Source organism: Jaculus jaculus, chromosome 7 (genome assembly GCF_020740685.1).
Source record: "Jaculus jaculus isolate mJacJac1 chromosome 7, mJacJac1.mat.Y.cur, whole genome shotgun sequence".
Taxonomy (NCBI): domain Eukaryota; kingdom Metazoa; phylum Chordata; class Mammalia; order Rodentia; family Dipodidae; genus Jaculus; species Jaculus jaculus.
Window position 1 is genome coordinate 25,230,348 of NC_059108.1, and position 16,421 is coordinate 25,246,768.

Here is a 16,421-nt window from a genome sequence, read left to right on the forward strand (position 1 = left end):
CATTTGATCTCAAAATCCAGCCAAATAGAGGCTAATATTTTGTGGTCAGTGTTAGTAGTTTTAACACACTTGTGAAACAAAGACTTAACCTTACTATCCTTAGTTTAGCTTCCAGTTTGTCAAGGATAGCTGATGGCCCAGCTGAGTCAACAGTACATGATGTAGATATTTTGTGACAGAAATATCAGCGATAAAAACAGCAAAATAGACATGCTTAAATGCAATTTCCTTTTTAAGCCTATGAACCTTATAAAACCTAAGTTACGAGAATTCAAATACTGGGAGGTATTACCGTGGGATATTTTTTTATAATTATGGAAAATGTTAATAAAAATTGTGAAAATTTAAAAAAAAAAGAATTCAAATACCAATTTGTTTTTGAGTTAATGGCTAAATTTCCTGTTAATGTTACCCGGCACCGAAGTCCATATAAACCTGCAGTCTTGGTTCCCTTAGATTTTAAACAGTTAAACAAATTGGTAGATTTAAATGGTTTTATTTACAGTTTGGCCAAGGGTAGTGTTGGGGAAAGAAGTCTGATTTCCTCTTCACTGCTTGTGGTCATCTTAGAATTTACAGAAACCATAAGACCATGGTGAGAACATACACGGGTGACCTGTGTAAGTTTAAAAACTGTAAAGCAATTTTCCTTTACCAATTTCCATTTCCCAGTTTAAAATACAGAGAAACCAAGGCTGCAGGTTTGTGGAACTAAGTGCCTGGTAACCCTAGTAGAAGCTGAATGACCAGAAGATTAATGGGCAAGAAGCACTAGTATAGGGCTGGAGGCTTAGATCGGTGGTAGAGCATGTGCTCCGGCTTCAGTTCCTAGCAACCAAAAAGAAAACAAAGCAAGAAATGGTCCAGCAGTTAAGACATTTGCCTACCAAGCCTAATGACCCAGGTTCAATTCCCTAGTACTCATGTTAAGCCAAATGCTACAAAGTGGTGCATGCACCTGGAGTTTGTCTGAAGCAGCTGGAGGCCCTGGCGTGCCCATTCGTTTCACTCTGTCTAGGCTTGTAAATAAATTAATAAATACATATTTTAATTTTTTTGTTTATTTATTTGAGAGCTACAGACACAGAGAGAAAGGGGCGGCAGAGAGAGAGAGAGAATGGGCGTGCCAGGGCTTCTAGCCACTGCAAACGAACTCCGGACATGTGCGCCCCCTTGTGCATCTGGCTAACGTGGGTCCTGTGAAATTGAGCCTCGAACCAGGGTCCTTAGGCTTCACAGGCAAGCACTTAACCGCTAAGCCACCTCTTCAGCCCAATAAATATATTTTTTAAATAAGCAAAATAAGCTGGACGTGCTGGTACATGACTTTAATCCCAGCACTCAGAATGCAGAGGTAGAAGGATTGCCGTGAGTTAGAGGCCACCCCGAGACTACATAGTGAATTCCAGGTCAGCCTAGATCAGAGTGAGACCCTACCTTGAAAAACAAACAAACAAACAACAACAACAACAAAAAACAAAAAGAAGCAAAACAAGGAAACTCCAGTAACAGTTTAAGTATTCAGTAAATGTTGCCAAAGCATTGGTATCTCATTTACCTATTAAAGTACCTAATGTATATTAGACAGTATAATTATTCAGTGTAGAAAGAAAAGTGCAGTATTTGGAAGATATGCATATATAGTTTTTTTAGCCTAACTGAAAAATTACGGTTTAAACATTCTAGGAAACTTGACTTTTCATTCAGACTAAATTGATTTACAGTTTCCAACTTCCAGATATGATAATATTAAGGGTAGGTTCATGAGCCACTTTTTTTGTGAGAGGTTTAAGAGATCTTGTTATGGACTGGAGAGTTGGCTTAGCGATTAAGGTGTTTGCCTGAAAGCCAAAGGACCTCAGTTCAGTTCCCCAGGACCCACGTAAGCCAGATGCACAAGGTGGCACATGCGTCTGGAGTTCGTTTGCAGTGGTTGTAGGCCCTGGCATGCTCATTCTCTCCTCAAATAAATAAATAACAAATAAAATATTAAAAAATAGATCTTATTGAAAGTTTAAGTAAGATGAGCCCTCAAGCAAAAAATAGTTTATTTGCCTGTGATTTTGGTAAAAGCATGTAACATTTCAATAGATGAATACCAGACTTAACTTTAGTGATTTAGATCTCTCTTGCTATAGAATGTTTTTTGTCTAGGGCTTATTTATGTATTTATTTATTTGAAGTGGGGTCTATGAAGGATGGGTTGCTTGGCATCAAGCCGAGGGCTTTCCATAGACATGCTAAGTAAGTACTGAACTATTAACCCGTGTTCCCAGTCCATGTAGTTTATTTTCCTTTCCTTTCTCCTTTCTTCTCTCCTCTCCCTTCCCCTCTTCTCTCTTTTTCTCTCCTCTCTTTCTTGCTTGCATGTAGTATGTGTGGTATGGTGTGGTGTGCCTGGGGATTTTCTCTCTCCACTTCCTGCATACTGGGATTACAGCCTGGCTGCCAGGCCCACCAAGCACTTACATAGGTATTGGGACTCAAACTCCAGTCTTCATTCTTTCACAACAAGAACTTCATGTATTGAGCCATCTCCCCAGTCTTTAAAATTATTTTTAGAGCCAGATGTGGTGGCGCACATCTTTAATCCCAGCACTTGGGAGGCAGAGTTAGGAGGAACACTATGAGTTTGAGGACCCCCTGAAACTACATAGTGAATTCTAAGTCAGCCTATGCTAGAAGACCCTACCTTGTTAAGACTATATATAATATATATTTTAAGTGTTGGACATCATTTGATTGTCTAAACTGCTACATTGGGAACGTTTTGAATTTGCAGTAATAGTTCTATACTCTATTTTAAATTTAATGAATTTAACTGTTACTTTTCTCATTTTTAATCAATGCCATCCATTATTGGGCTAAATTAATATGACTAAAAAGATAAGAGAGTTGAAACTATCTAATGGTCAAAGTGACCACTGCAATTTTGTGGTATTCACTAGTCAATGAAATTGACTGAGCACCGGAATCATGAGGATTTCCATTAACCACTGAGATGAACACAGTGGGATATTCAGATTGTTTCACTTAAAGGGGGAAAAATAAAGTATTGTGTATGTGGCCTGTCCTTCTCTCTTTCTTTAACAGTGTTCCAGATCAAACACAGGGTCTTGCATATGAGGCAAACTAACCCTCTGGACTACATACCAGCCCTGTTTGGCATATTTATCTATTTACTTGAAAAGGATGGAGGGATCCTTTTCTAGGCAAACCTGTAGCAACTTCATTGGTAATCTTCACTTGTTCCTGCTACTTAAACTAACATTTTAATATGAGTGAGACACACACACACACACACACACACACACACACACACGTAATATTTATATTCATGTCAGATTATTTTTTGAACACTAGAGCCACATTTTTCTCAGTCTTTTGACAAAGGTGTTCAACTTGACTACAAGTACTGTTCCCTCGTATGTTTCCTGTAGATCCTGAGATCTTTGATTATGAATGTCAGCATCTGTGTGGCTCAGATTTAAAGCCCAGTTCTTCTGCAGTTGGATAACATGTCTGTAGCTTCGGTTTCCAAAATGATTTTCCTATTAATCTTTCTGCTGTCATTACCAACACTGATTTGACATCTTGTTGGTGGGTGTGGTAGCACAAGCCTGGCCAGTAACCTCGGAGCCTGAGGCAGGAGGATTGCAAGTTTGAAGCTAGCCTGGCCTGCATAGTTAAACCCTGTTTTGCCGGCCATGGTGGCTCACGCCTTTAATCCCAGCACGTGGGAGGCAGAGGTAGGAGGATTGGCATGAGTTTGAGGCCCCCATCAGAATACAGAGTGCATTCCAGGTCAGCCTGGGCTAGAGTAAGATCCTACCTTGAAAAACCAAAACGAAACAAAAAAAAACTTTTACAATATATATGTTTCGTTTTGGTTTTTCAAGGTAGGGTCTTGCTCTAGCCCAGGCTGACTTCTAACAGTGATCCTCCTATCTCTGCCTCCTGAGTGCTGGGATTAAAGGTGTGCATCACTGTGCTCAGCTGAGAGAGAATGGGTGCACCAGGGTCTCTACCCATTGCAAATGAACTCCAGACACATTTGCTACTTTGTGCATCTGGTTTTATGTGGGTACTGGGGAATCGAACTCAGGTCGTTAGACTTTCCAGGCAAGTGCCTTAACTTCGGAGCTATCAGCCCATTGTTATATTTTTTATTTATTTTTTTAAATGTATTTTGAGAGAGAGAGAGAGAGAGAACGGGCATGCCAGGGCCTCTAGCCACTGCAAACGAACTCCAGACACATGCACCCCCTTGTGCATCTGGCTTACGTGGGTCCTGGAGAATAGAGCCATGGTCCTTAGGCTTCACAGGCAAATGCCTTAACCCCTAAGCCATTTCCCCAGCCCTATTATTTTGTTTTTAATTAAAGAATAAGATTGTCATGACTGAGGAGATGGCTTAGCAGTTAAGAGTGCTTGCTGTGCAAGCATGAGGGCCTGAGAGAGCCTGGTTTTGCCCTGAGTTCCACTTTGCAGTGCCCTCATGAGAAGCTGGGCATGGCCATGAATACCTGTTATCCCAGTCCTATGAGGAACACGGACCAGAGAATTGCTGGGGCACTCTGACTGAAAAATGGCATCTCTGGGTTGAGAGACTCATTCTCAAGGAAACATGTATATGAGCAATAGAGAAAGACACTGACATTGTCCTGTAGCCTCTGCATTCGTGTGTATGACAAATGCGCATCTGGACACACACTGAAATAAAGCATAAGATGAGAAAGAATAAGATTCTTGTCTGCACCTTGCTATTATCTGAAGACCAGCATGTATCATGGGTTCAGCAAATCTAGAGGAAAATTACTGATTAATAACTTTGATGATGCCTTTTTAAGTTTCCCCAGCAATTGCTAACCTTGCAGTTAATGAGATACAAAAGGCAAGCCAGGTGTGGTTACCTACTTAAAATTGCAGCACTCTGGAGGCTGAAGCAGGACCATCATGAGTTCCAGATCGAACGGGGTTACATAATGAGACTCAAAAAGTGGGGTGGGGTGGGGCTAAGGAGATGGCTCAGCAGTTAAAGGTGCTAGCTTGCAAAGCTTGGGTTCAAGTCCCCAGCCACTCACAGAAAGCCTGATGCAGTGAGTGACTCAGGCATTCTGTTTGCAATGGCAGGAGTGCCTTGAATATGTGTGTGTGTGTGTGTGTGTGCGCATGCACACACACACACACACACACACACGTGTACATGCAAATAAAAAATTTAAAGGCATAGCTTCCTGGAGAACTGAGGGAAATAGCAAAGGTGACAGTTTTAGCCCCTTAGTGGCTTTGTTCAGAGCCATCTTTGCCTCTTAGCTATAGCTGTATATCCTCCAAAATCAGTGATACATATCTTTTTAAATAGTATTTTGCTTTGGAGCCTAGGCTGGAAGCCCTCTGAGTGCCAGGTGTATAGCATGTGCCCCATGCCCAGTAAGTTCTTTTGGTTTGCTTTTTATTTTCTTCAAGGTAGGGTCTCACTCTAGCTCAGGCTAACCTGGCATTCACTATGTAGTCTCAGGGTAGCCTTGAAATCATGGTGATCCTCCCACCTCTGCCTCCCAAGTGCTGGGATTAAAGGGTGTGCTCCCACCACTCCCAGCTCTTTTGCTTGATTTTGAGGCAGGGTCTCGCTATGTAGTCCAATTTGAGATCTTCCTTCTTTCTGCTAAACCTCTCCCTAAACCACTGTGCCCAACCAAAGTGAACGAGATTGATGTGTTGTGTTCTTTATTTTTATTTATTAGAGAGAATGGGTGTGCCAGGGCCTCCAGCCACTATAAACAAACTCCAGATGCATGCGCTGCATGCGCCACCGTGTGCATCTGGCTTATGTGGGTTTTGGGGAATTGAAGTTGGATGCTTAGATGCCACAGGCGAGCACCTTAACCACTAAGCCATCTCTCCAGCCTTGTTCTTTTAAGTCAACAAACAGCAAGTGAAGCTGAAGGTATTTTTTTTTTTTTTGGCCTTTGTTTTGATGCCTTTGCTGACCTCCTGAGAGTGTAGATAAGGTTCATTAAGTCACCATCTCATGTGATAAACAACTCTGAAAGGCAAAGCTCTTTCCTGAGAAAAATGAAGTATTTTATATTTGAAATCAGTTAATTAAGTGCTGAATTAGATCCCAAGAACCCATATAAAAATGTCAGGCATGGGCCAGTAGTGGTGGCTCTTGTTTTTCATCACTCAAAAGGCAGGGAGGTTGCTGTAATTCATGCCAGCCAGGGCTACATAGTGCGTTCCAGACAGGTCAGCCTTGGCTACGGTGAGACTGCCGCAAAAACAAAACAAAAAAAAGAGTAAAAACAACCTCCCTTGAAAAAAACAAAACAACAACAAAACAAGCAAACAACAACAAAAAACCATAGAAAATCAAAAAACAGACAAGAGGGAGAAAGAGGCAGAGAGAGAGAGAGAGAGAGAGAGAGAGAGAGAATGGGCGCGCCAAGGCCTCCAGCCACTGCAAATGAACTCCAGACGCGTGCGCCCCCCTTGTGCATCTGGCTAACGTGGGTCCTGGGGAATCAAGCCTCAAACCGGGGTCCTTAGGCTTCATAGGCAAGCGCTTAACCGCTGAGCCATCTCTCCAGCCCAAATTTTTAAAAAATTTATTTGTGTGTGTATGGGCACACCAGAACTTCTTGCTGCTGCAAATATCACTTTTTACTTCCAGGTAACATAGATGGCTTGGAAATTGAACCTAGGCAGGCAGGCTTTGCCAACAAGTACCTTTACTTGCTGAGCCATCTTCTCAGCCCCCAAATCATAAATGTAAAATAATTGTTGAAGTAACAACCTGTAAGGATGACAAAAAACAGAGACGGTATAAACTAAAGAGAAAATTCTATCACTGATAAGGATGCAACTAGTATAGTACAGCCTTCTGGAGTGAAATTTGACATTGTACCAGCAGTTCTACTGCTAGACTGGAATTTACCTGCAGGCTATGGGAGTGCCAGTATCCTCTCATCCTCTACCTGCGTGATTTGAGAGCCCCAATAGCTGTCTCATCCCTTACCTATTGACTATGAGTGACCTCTCATCCTTTGGCTGAAGGATTTGAGAGCGCCAATACCCTCTCATCCCTTTCCTGCCGGCTATGAGAGCGCTAATAACCTCTCACCCCTTACCTGCTGGCTATGAGAACACAGTAGCCTCTTATCCCTTACCTGTGGGCTATGAGTGGCCTCTCATCCTTTACCTGCAGGATCTGACAGCGCCGGTATCCTTTCGTCCCTTACCTGCCAGCTACGAGACCGCCAGTAACCTCTTTTCTTTCCCAGCGCTGCATTGCCAGTTACCATTTGGTTTAATTTTAGTTTGGCTATTGTATGAGGTATACAGTGGTATTACATGGTTATTTTCATTTGTATTTCTCCGATGACTGTTACATGCTTATTTCATGAGAAGTGCAATGAAAACATACCTGCTCCTCCTGCCTCTCCCTCCCAGTGCTGGATTACTGGTGTGTACCACCACCATGACTGGTTCAAAGTGAAAGAGGTGAAAGAAACACATCAATAGGAAATAAAGAGGTAAGGTGGCCAGACATTACAAGGATGTGAAATGAGGGCTGATAGAGCTGAGGAGATGCTAGAGAAAAGAAGACCATTTTATGTGACAAACTAGAAAGAAATACAGTGAATGCACATTGCAGGTGGCAAAGAAAGAGAAATCAAGGACAGAAAGGAAAAACTTTAGCCAAGATGACAAGACAGGCAGAGAGCCAAATATAGTTGCCCAAATGTAAAACAAAGCTTAATGAGGATAGTATACAATGTTGTAAATACACTTAATGCCACTGGATTTTAAACATCAAAATGGTAAAATTTATATTGTTCATTTTACCACAAGTGGCAGGAGGCCTTGGAGTGCCCATACTCACTCTCTTTCTTTCTGTCTCTCTCAAATAACAAACAAACAAACAAACAAATGCCAATGGGGCTACAAGAAAAGGGAGAGGCATCAACATACATCTTATTTATTTTATTTACTTATATATAGAGAGCAGTAGATAGAGTATGGGCATACCAGGGCTTCTAGCCAGTGCAAACAAACTCCAGACACGTGTGCCACCTTGTGCATCTGGCTTATGTGGGTACTGGGGAATTGAACCTGGGTCCTTAGGCCTTGCAGGCAAATGCCTTAACCACTGGGTCATCTTTCCAGCCTGACAAACATCTTTAACATGAAATAATTGAAGGAATAATGTTTCTGGGAATTCTACTTGAAGGATATAGTAGAGAACAAATTTCAGACTAATGATTAGGCAATCTTTTGTATAAAACCAAGTGATAAGCATTGAATGTGTTTTGGGTCTAACACTAAGATTGAAAGATGATGGTGGTATATGTTGTATGGGTGATAATGTAGAAATAATAACAAATCTTCTTTAAGGGAAATAATTTATTTAAAGCTGAATGTGTGTCTTGGGAACATGGGTTCAAGTTACTCTGTGGAAAAAATTGCATGAACTTTTATAGTCACAGAAAAGAAAAGTCAGGGCTAGAGAGATGGCTCAGTAGTTAAAGATTTTTGCTTGTAAAGTGTGAAAGCCCAGGTTTGATTCCCAAATACCCACGTAAAGCCAGACACACAAAGTGGGTTCTGGAACCTTCATAAAAATCATACCTGATAAGAGTTTCTAAGATTGGTGAATGCGTAGAAACGCTGGTGATGAGGCCAGGCAGGGTGTGGAAGCTCAGTCCTCACTCCTGCCCCTTGCCAGATGGATGTCTTAATTAGGCTCTTCCCAAGTGGAATCCTTTATACATTATTAATAGTGTTATTAGAACTCTCCGCCATACAACTTGGCTCTGGGTCTCAGTGCTTGCCCTAACCAAGCATCTAGAGAAAAAGACATAATATAGAAAAGACCCAATGTGGTGGTTTGGTTCAGGTGTCCCCCATAAACTCAGGTGTTCTGAATAGTAGGTTCCCAGCTGATGGAGATTTGGGAATTAACGCATCCTGGAGGAAGTGTGTTGTTGGGGGCGGGCTTATGGGTGTTACAGCCAGTTTCCCCTTGCCAGTGTTTGGCACACTCTCCTGTCGCTATTGTCCACCTTATGTTGGCCAGGGGTTGATGTCCACCCTCTGCTCATGCCATCGTTTTCCCTGCCATCATGGAGCTTCCCCCTTGAGCCTGTAAGCCAAAATAAACTTCTTTTTTTTCCCAGAAGCTGCTCTTGTTTGGGTGATTTCTACCAGCAATGCTGAACCTGACTGCAACATCCAATATACATAAAAATGTAAATGTGAATTTCTTTACAGTTTTGATCAAAACTGGGGAAAATCAAAATGCTCAGTTTGTCTCTGCTTCTATCCCTAGCATTGCTGTTCCCCATTAAAAGGGAAAGCAATAAGGCAGAATGTAGGCTAAAAAGCACTAATATTAAAAACATTTTATAAGTTAGAAGCTAAAATTCACATTAAAGATTTTTTAAAAATCTTTTTCTGAGGGATGTGTGTATTGCACATTTGTGTGTGAAAGCTGGTGTTCTTATTCCACAGTGCATGTGAGGTATCGATTCTCACTTTCCACTTGTTTTCTTTTTTTTTTTTTTGTTCATTTTTAGTTATTTATTTGAGAGAGAGAAAGAGGGAGAGAGAGAGAGAATGGGCCTCCAGCCACTGCAAAGGAACTCCAGATGCGTGCGCCCCCTTGTGCATCTGGCTAAGTGGGTCCTGGGAAATCGAGCCTCGAACCAGGGTCCTTAGGCTTCACAGGCAAGTGCTTAACCGCTACGCCATCTCTCCAGCCCTCCACTTGTTTTCTTGTTGTTTGCTTCTGTGTATACCAGGCTGGCTGGCTCAGGAGCTTCCAAGGACTTTCATGTCTCTGCCTCCCATCTCTCAGTAAGAGTGCTAGGCTGATAGGTACTCACTACTGGCCAGCCCAAGAAATTTTTTTGATAATTAATTTGTTGTTGTGGGCACGTGTGCACCATGGCCCTCGTATAGAGGTCTTGGTGATGTTCAAGTCAGACTTCACATTCTACCTAGTCTGATCCAGAGGCTGTCTTTGCTTAGGCTTTGTGTGCAAGGTTCCAGCTTATTTTCCTGTTTCTACTCCCCTTCTCACTATAGGGGTATGGAGACTGCAAGAGCTTGACCCAACTTCTGGCTTTTTAATTTTTTAAAAATATCTTATTTATTTATTTATTGGGGGGGGGAGATAGAGTGCTCCAGGTCCTCTAGCCACTGCAAACAAACTCCAGACACATGTGCCACCTTGTGCATCTGGCCTACATGGGTCCTGGGAAATGGAACCTGAGTCCTTAGGCTCTGCAAGCAAGCAACTTAACCACTAAGCCATCTCTCCATCCCAAATTCTGGCTTTGTGTAGGTTCTGGGGAAATGAACTCAGGTACTCAGAATTGCAAGTCAAATGCTTTAGCCACAGAACCATCTTCCCAATACAGAAAAAGAGTTTTAAAAATGTCTATTTACCAAAGGACAGGACAGCTGTCATAAGGGAAAACTACAAAAGATGTAAGGAGAAATAATTATAGAGGACCTTGACATGCCTCTCAAAGTGAGGGAGATTAAGTGGGTAAAAGTATTAGTTATATATACAGCAATACAGATTTTAGAAGTGTTTATCAAACTCTGAGTATACTAGTGGGAATCTGTGCATATTTGGAACAATTATAAAAATCTTACATGGTAAACTGCAAAGAAAATCTCAAACAGTGAAAATTGTCAAGTTTCTGTCAATGTAGTAAAAGTCAAAAGATGTTATATAAAAGTAAATGAAGTCAGGAGTGGTGGTGCACACCTTTAATCCCAGCACTCATGAGGCAGAGAGGTAAGATCACCGTGAGTTCAAGGCCACCCTCAGACTCCATAGTGAATTCCAGGTCAGCCTGGGCTAGGGTGAGATCCTACCTCCAAAAAAAAAAAAAAGTAAATGAAGTTTGGTTCCAGGTTTTAGTAGAACGAGAGAACCTACACAAATCCAAATCTCTCCACATAGTCTCCAAAGATGTATAAGGTGAGCAGATTAAATGTCATCACAGCAGTGGGGAATATAAATCAGCGTTGTGTCTGTGCAGCATGGCTCCCTGTCAGAGACTCAAGGGCCTCTCTCCAGGTGAACCCAGCCTTGTGTTGCAGTGTAGTAAAGAAATTCAGATTGAGTTATAGTTTATTGTTTAAGTAATCAGGACAAAACACACTGGAAGTGAATTAAGTGCATACATAGGAAAGAAATGTACCTAAGGGCCTCTGCAGTGGCTAGAGATATGTAATTACATTATTCCAAGAAGGTAATCTCTAAGGTTGAAAGGAAATAAATATGTTGGTATACTTATGTCCTTATCAAAAGTTTTTTCATAAATGAAATTCAAAGTGATTCATGAGAGTACTAGACATGAGGAAGAAACGTTACGGCAAAACCCCCCATCAAAGCAGTTTTGCTATACATATGTCCTAAGCATGCTTCATTAGTCATCTTCATAATCCTGTTTGTGATATCTTTAGGACGAGTATAGTTTCTGTGTGTAGGTAACCTCTTGTCATTTGTGCCAAAACTTAACTAAGCCATCAGATATGGTGAGGGGTTCCTTTTCCTTTCCATGTGCCCTTACTCTTTTCCTATCTTTCTTTTAAAGAAAAATTATTTGTGTGTGTATATGTATGTGTAAGTCAATGTACCAGGGTCCCTTACTACTGCAAATGGAACACCTGATGCTTGCGCCACTTTTTGCATCCTGCTTTACATGAGTGGCTGGGGAATTGAACCCAGGCCAGCAGGTTTTGGAAGCAAGTGCCTTTAACTATTGAGCTAGTCCCCTCTTTCCTATCTTTCTATTCTGCTTCAAAACCATTGTCACCGGGGCCTACCTAGCATAGATAGAAGTTGTACAGAAATAAGGAAGATAGCACTGCCCTATAGCAGGGCTGGATCTGGGACCCATGCCGAAGCTGTGAATGAAGGATCATTACAGAAAAGAAAGAGAAAACCAGAACGCAGGGGAAGTAAGCACAGAAAAGTATTTTCCAGAGTGAGACAGTAGGGAAATACTGGCATGGAGTGTGAGGCCTGTTGGATCAGAGCCTGAAGCGACACGGAACCCGGGCACAGTGTCAGGCCAGCACCGCTCCACTTTAAAGGGAGTGACTTAAGAGGCCCCATAGAAAGAGCGTGAAGCCTCTAGGTTGTGGCCAGAGAGAGTGAGGTAGTAGAAATCAAGGATCCTCCTAAAGCAGAATTGAAGGTAGACCATCTCCAGCCCTAAAAGGAGTCATTGAGATGGAAACAAAGAAACTGGTTCTGTTGAACTGAGAAGTCCAGTAAGTCCAAGTCTCTCATTTTGCTCTGTGTACACTGTCATCTGGTTTAGGAAAACAAACGCTTCACATGAACAGAAGATGGCAGGCAACAGCCATATAAAGTTGCTCAAGTAGCACACAGGGTGAGCGTGAAAGCCTTGCAGCTCCTTAAGACATTCAGCCTCGGAGCTAACGAAAACTACAACCCAGCATCCCTTTCTTAAGTCCAACTGTTTATAGAGGTCAAAAGCCTCAAATCCAAGTGCAAAGCCCCAAAAGAATGACAAAAAACTGAAAGTGACTTTTCTAAACTCAGGAAATAAGATGAAGGAAAAAAATTTAATAAAAGGAAACTAAGTTCCAAGGTACCTAAGGAGGGAAGATTTGATTAAATGAGAAAAGGCATGAAGACAGCCAAAAGAATGAAAAAGGAAATAGAAAGGCTCCCCCCCCCCCCTCTCTCTCTCTGTCTCTCAGTACTAGAGCTAGAGTCCAGGTCTCAGCCCCATCTTTAGTGCCTAGGAGGTAAGTAATATAGAAGATATATAAAACTGGAGTTCCTAAAAATGCAAAACAATATCAGAGCTAATACTTGACCTTCTATCATGGAGCTATTATTTTTTAAAAAAGAAGACTCAAGTACATATCTGAAAAGGTTCACATTGGGGGTGTGGTTCAGTGGCACAGCATTAACCTAGCATGCCCAGGCCCTGGGTTTTACTCCAGCACTCCTCCCATCCCAGGGAGGAAAAAGAAAAGAAAAGTCTCCTTGTATACTGGGAAAATTGATCCAGAATGTTCAGCTCCAAATTATGTCCTAGTGAAACGTTGAAATAATAAAGAAAAGTTCCTCTGGACTTCCAGGCAGAAGGAAGAAGATAGCAACAACCATTCCCACAGGGCAGAAAACAAGAGAGTCACAGAAGAGCATAATTAAAAGTCTGTGAAGTGTTAGCCACGATTTTTATAACAGATTTGCTTCTAGAACAAGGAAGAAGAATGGGATAAATACAACATACTAAATAAAACAGTATCTACATAGGGAAAAAATACCACAAGTGAAGTCAAATGACAAAATAGGGGGAAATATTTGGAATTTTACTACAAAAAGCTAATTTTAATTAAAACAACTTGCTGAAAATTAGACAGTATAATTGCCTCATGGGCCAAAGATATGCAAAGAGCCTATAGGAAAAGAAATGCAGGTAACATGGATAAAAGATGTTCATGGTCAACCATACAAAGAGGAATGCAAATCAGGTCTGTACAAAAGAATTAAAGCTACTCTGAAGCACTTCTCACCAATGTCCAGTAGTAGTAAAATAGACTGGGAAAAAAATAGACATTTAGGTACATTGCTGGTAGCCATGGTATATATCCAGCAAAATGGTATATACATTTATCCTTGGACTCAGGCATTTAGGAGGGAAAAAACTACATACAAAATAAAATACACACTGTCAGTTGTATATTGTTAGTCACAGCAACATTACGTGTTATATTGGGTGGGTTCCTGTGATATAGAACCAATAAAATTTGTATTATAAAAGGGGATTCACTAATAGGGGCCTATCAACCTCCAGTGGCTTTCCACTCACTGGAGAAGCTGAGAAACTGGTAGTTACTCAGTCCGTTAACCTGGGTGCCTCGGCAGTCCTTAATATATGCTGAAGGCCTGGACGATTCATGAAGAGTGCCTGGTCCTCTCCACTTTGGAAGGCCAAAGAAGCTGGAAAATAATGTCAACAGAAGGTGTTGGCATCAGTGGTAGATGTACTCACCATCAAGAAGCAAAGGTACCATATAAAGTTTCTACTTCAAAAAAAAAAAAAAAAAAAAACAGAGCCAGACAGGCAGGCTACACTGCTTTTTCCTTGGCCACCCATTTGAAGGCTCACTCTGAAGGTAGGTCTTCTCCCCTCAGGTAACCCCGTCTGAAAGTGACTGGAGGCTTGTCTTTTAGTTGATTCTAGATCTCATCAAATTTATAGTCAAGGAACTGGAGATATGACTCAACAATTAAAGGTGCTTGCTTGCAAAGCCTGAAGGCCCAGGTTTGATTCCCCAGTGCCCACGTAAAGATGCACAAACATCTGGAGTTTGTTTGCAGTAACATGGGACCCTAACATGCTTATCTCTTCTCTTCTCTCACACTCTGAAAAAAAGGTAAAATTCACAATCAAGACCAACCATCACACTTATTCTAAGAAGACACTGGGCAGGCTAGGGAGATCTCAGTTGTTATACACCTGCTTGCAAAGCTTGACAGCCCGGGTTCAATTTCCCAGTGTCCATATAAAGTCAGGTGCACAAAGTATCCCATACATCTGGAGTTTGTAGTGGCAAGAGGCCTTGGCTTGCCAGTCCCTTTCTCTGCTTGCAAATCAATAGGTTTTTAAAAATTTTGTTTATTTATTTATTTGAAAGTGACAGAGAGAGAGAGGGAGAGAGAGAGAAAGACAAGAATGGGCGCGCCAGAGCCTCCAGCCACTGCAAACTCCAGACATGTGCACCCTCTTGTGCATCTGGATAATGTGTGTCCTGGGGAATCGAGCCACGGACCAGGGTCCTTAGGCTTCACAGGCAAGTGCTTAACCTCTAAGCCATCTCTTCAACCCCAATAGGATTTTTTCAGGTAGTGTCTCAGTCTGCCCCAGGCTAACCTGGAACTCTATGTAGTCCCAGACTGGCCTTAAACTCACAGTGACCTTCCTACCTTTGCCTCCCGAATGCTGGGATTAAAGTGTGCACCACCACATCTTGCAATAAATAAAAAGATTAAAAAAAAAAAAACCAAAACACTGGAATCATTTAAAATCATCAGTAATAGGATATTGACTGGATATATTACAATGGGTCTAAACAATGGCACAGTCTTCAGATAGATGGTGCCCCTTCCAAGTCACTCGTTTTCCACAGCAACATTATGTAAGTAACTTATAGGCTGGACAGAGCAGGGGAAAGACACTAGCAGTAAAAGACAGATTTCTCTAAATATAACTTGTTTATATTTTCACCTTGGAATCATGTATATTTATTCAAAAATTAAATAAAGGGTTGGAGAGATGGCTTTAGTGGTTGAGGCGTTTTCCTGCAAAAGCCAAAGGACCTCAGTTCGGTTCCCCAGGACCCACTTAAGCCAGATACACAAAGTGGCACATGCATCTGAAGTTCATTTGAAGTGGCTGGAGGCCATGGTGTGCCCATTCTCTCTCTCACTCTGTGTCTGCCTCTCTCTCTCTCATGCTCTCTAAAATAAATAAATAAAAGTTAAAAAAAAAACTAACTTAAAAAATTAAACAAAATGCTGGACTAACAACAAACCTGAAAAGGAACTGAAATACATTTGCACAACTGTACAGTATTTGGCAATAAAACCACACCAAAAAAGGAAAACAGTTTATATTTATTCATTTTGGTTTTTCGAGGTAGGGGTCTCATTCTAGTCCAGGCTGACCTGGAATTCACTATGTAGTCTCAGGGTGGCCTTGAACTCATGGTGATCCTCCTACCTCTGCCTCCCAAGTGCTGGGATAAAAGGTATGTGCCACCACGCCCAGCAAGGAACAGTTTTTAGTGATCTTAGAACATAGATTTGGGGAGCGTGTCAGGATGTCTAAGGTGCCAGACTCAATCATAGATTTTGGATGGTACCTTCTAAGTGTGATATGTTCTGTAATAGTATTTTGAATGTTTTACTATTTGGAGAGCATTTTACTTACGAAGTATTAATAAGTATTGCAAAAGGTTGATAGTCATTGGTCAAGACTAGAAATTTAATAAACCTGTGGCCTTGGACACTTAATCTGGACAGTCCTTTGGTAGAATGAACCAAGTAAAAATGAAGTACAAAATCACATAGAAAAACATCTAACATAGCAGTAGCCTCTTGGGTTAAGTGTGGTGTCACATGTCTGTGATCCCAGCACTGTGGACATGGTGACAGGAAGATGCCCAATTCAAGACTAGCCTGAGTTACAGAACAGGAACATGTTGTGGGTGAGAGAGGGACAGAGAAAGAGGAGAGAGAGAGAGAGAGAGAGACACTTACGTGGCATTGTGCTGGCATTTATCCTGGGTCATTTGGATCTTGCAGCCAAACATTGTGACCTGCTACAACATTTGCCTTATAGGTTCAGAGT

General features: G+C 41.6%; 1 protein-coding gene across 1 annotated transcript in view; it reads left to right on the forward strand.

Moving 5' to 3' along the window:
• Cab39l (calcium binding protein 39 like) overlaps nt 1-16,421 on the forward strand; it is a 128,423-nt gene that overhangs the window by 1,318 nt on the left and 110,684 nt on the right. The window lies entirely within an intron of this gene.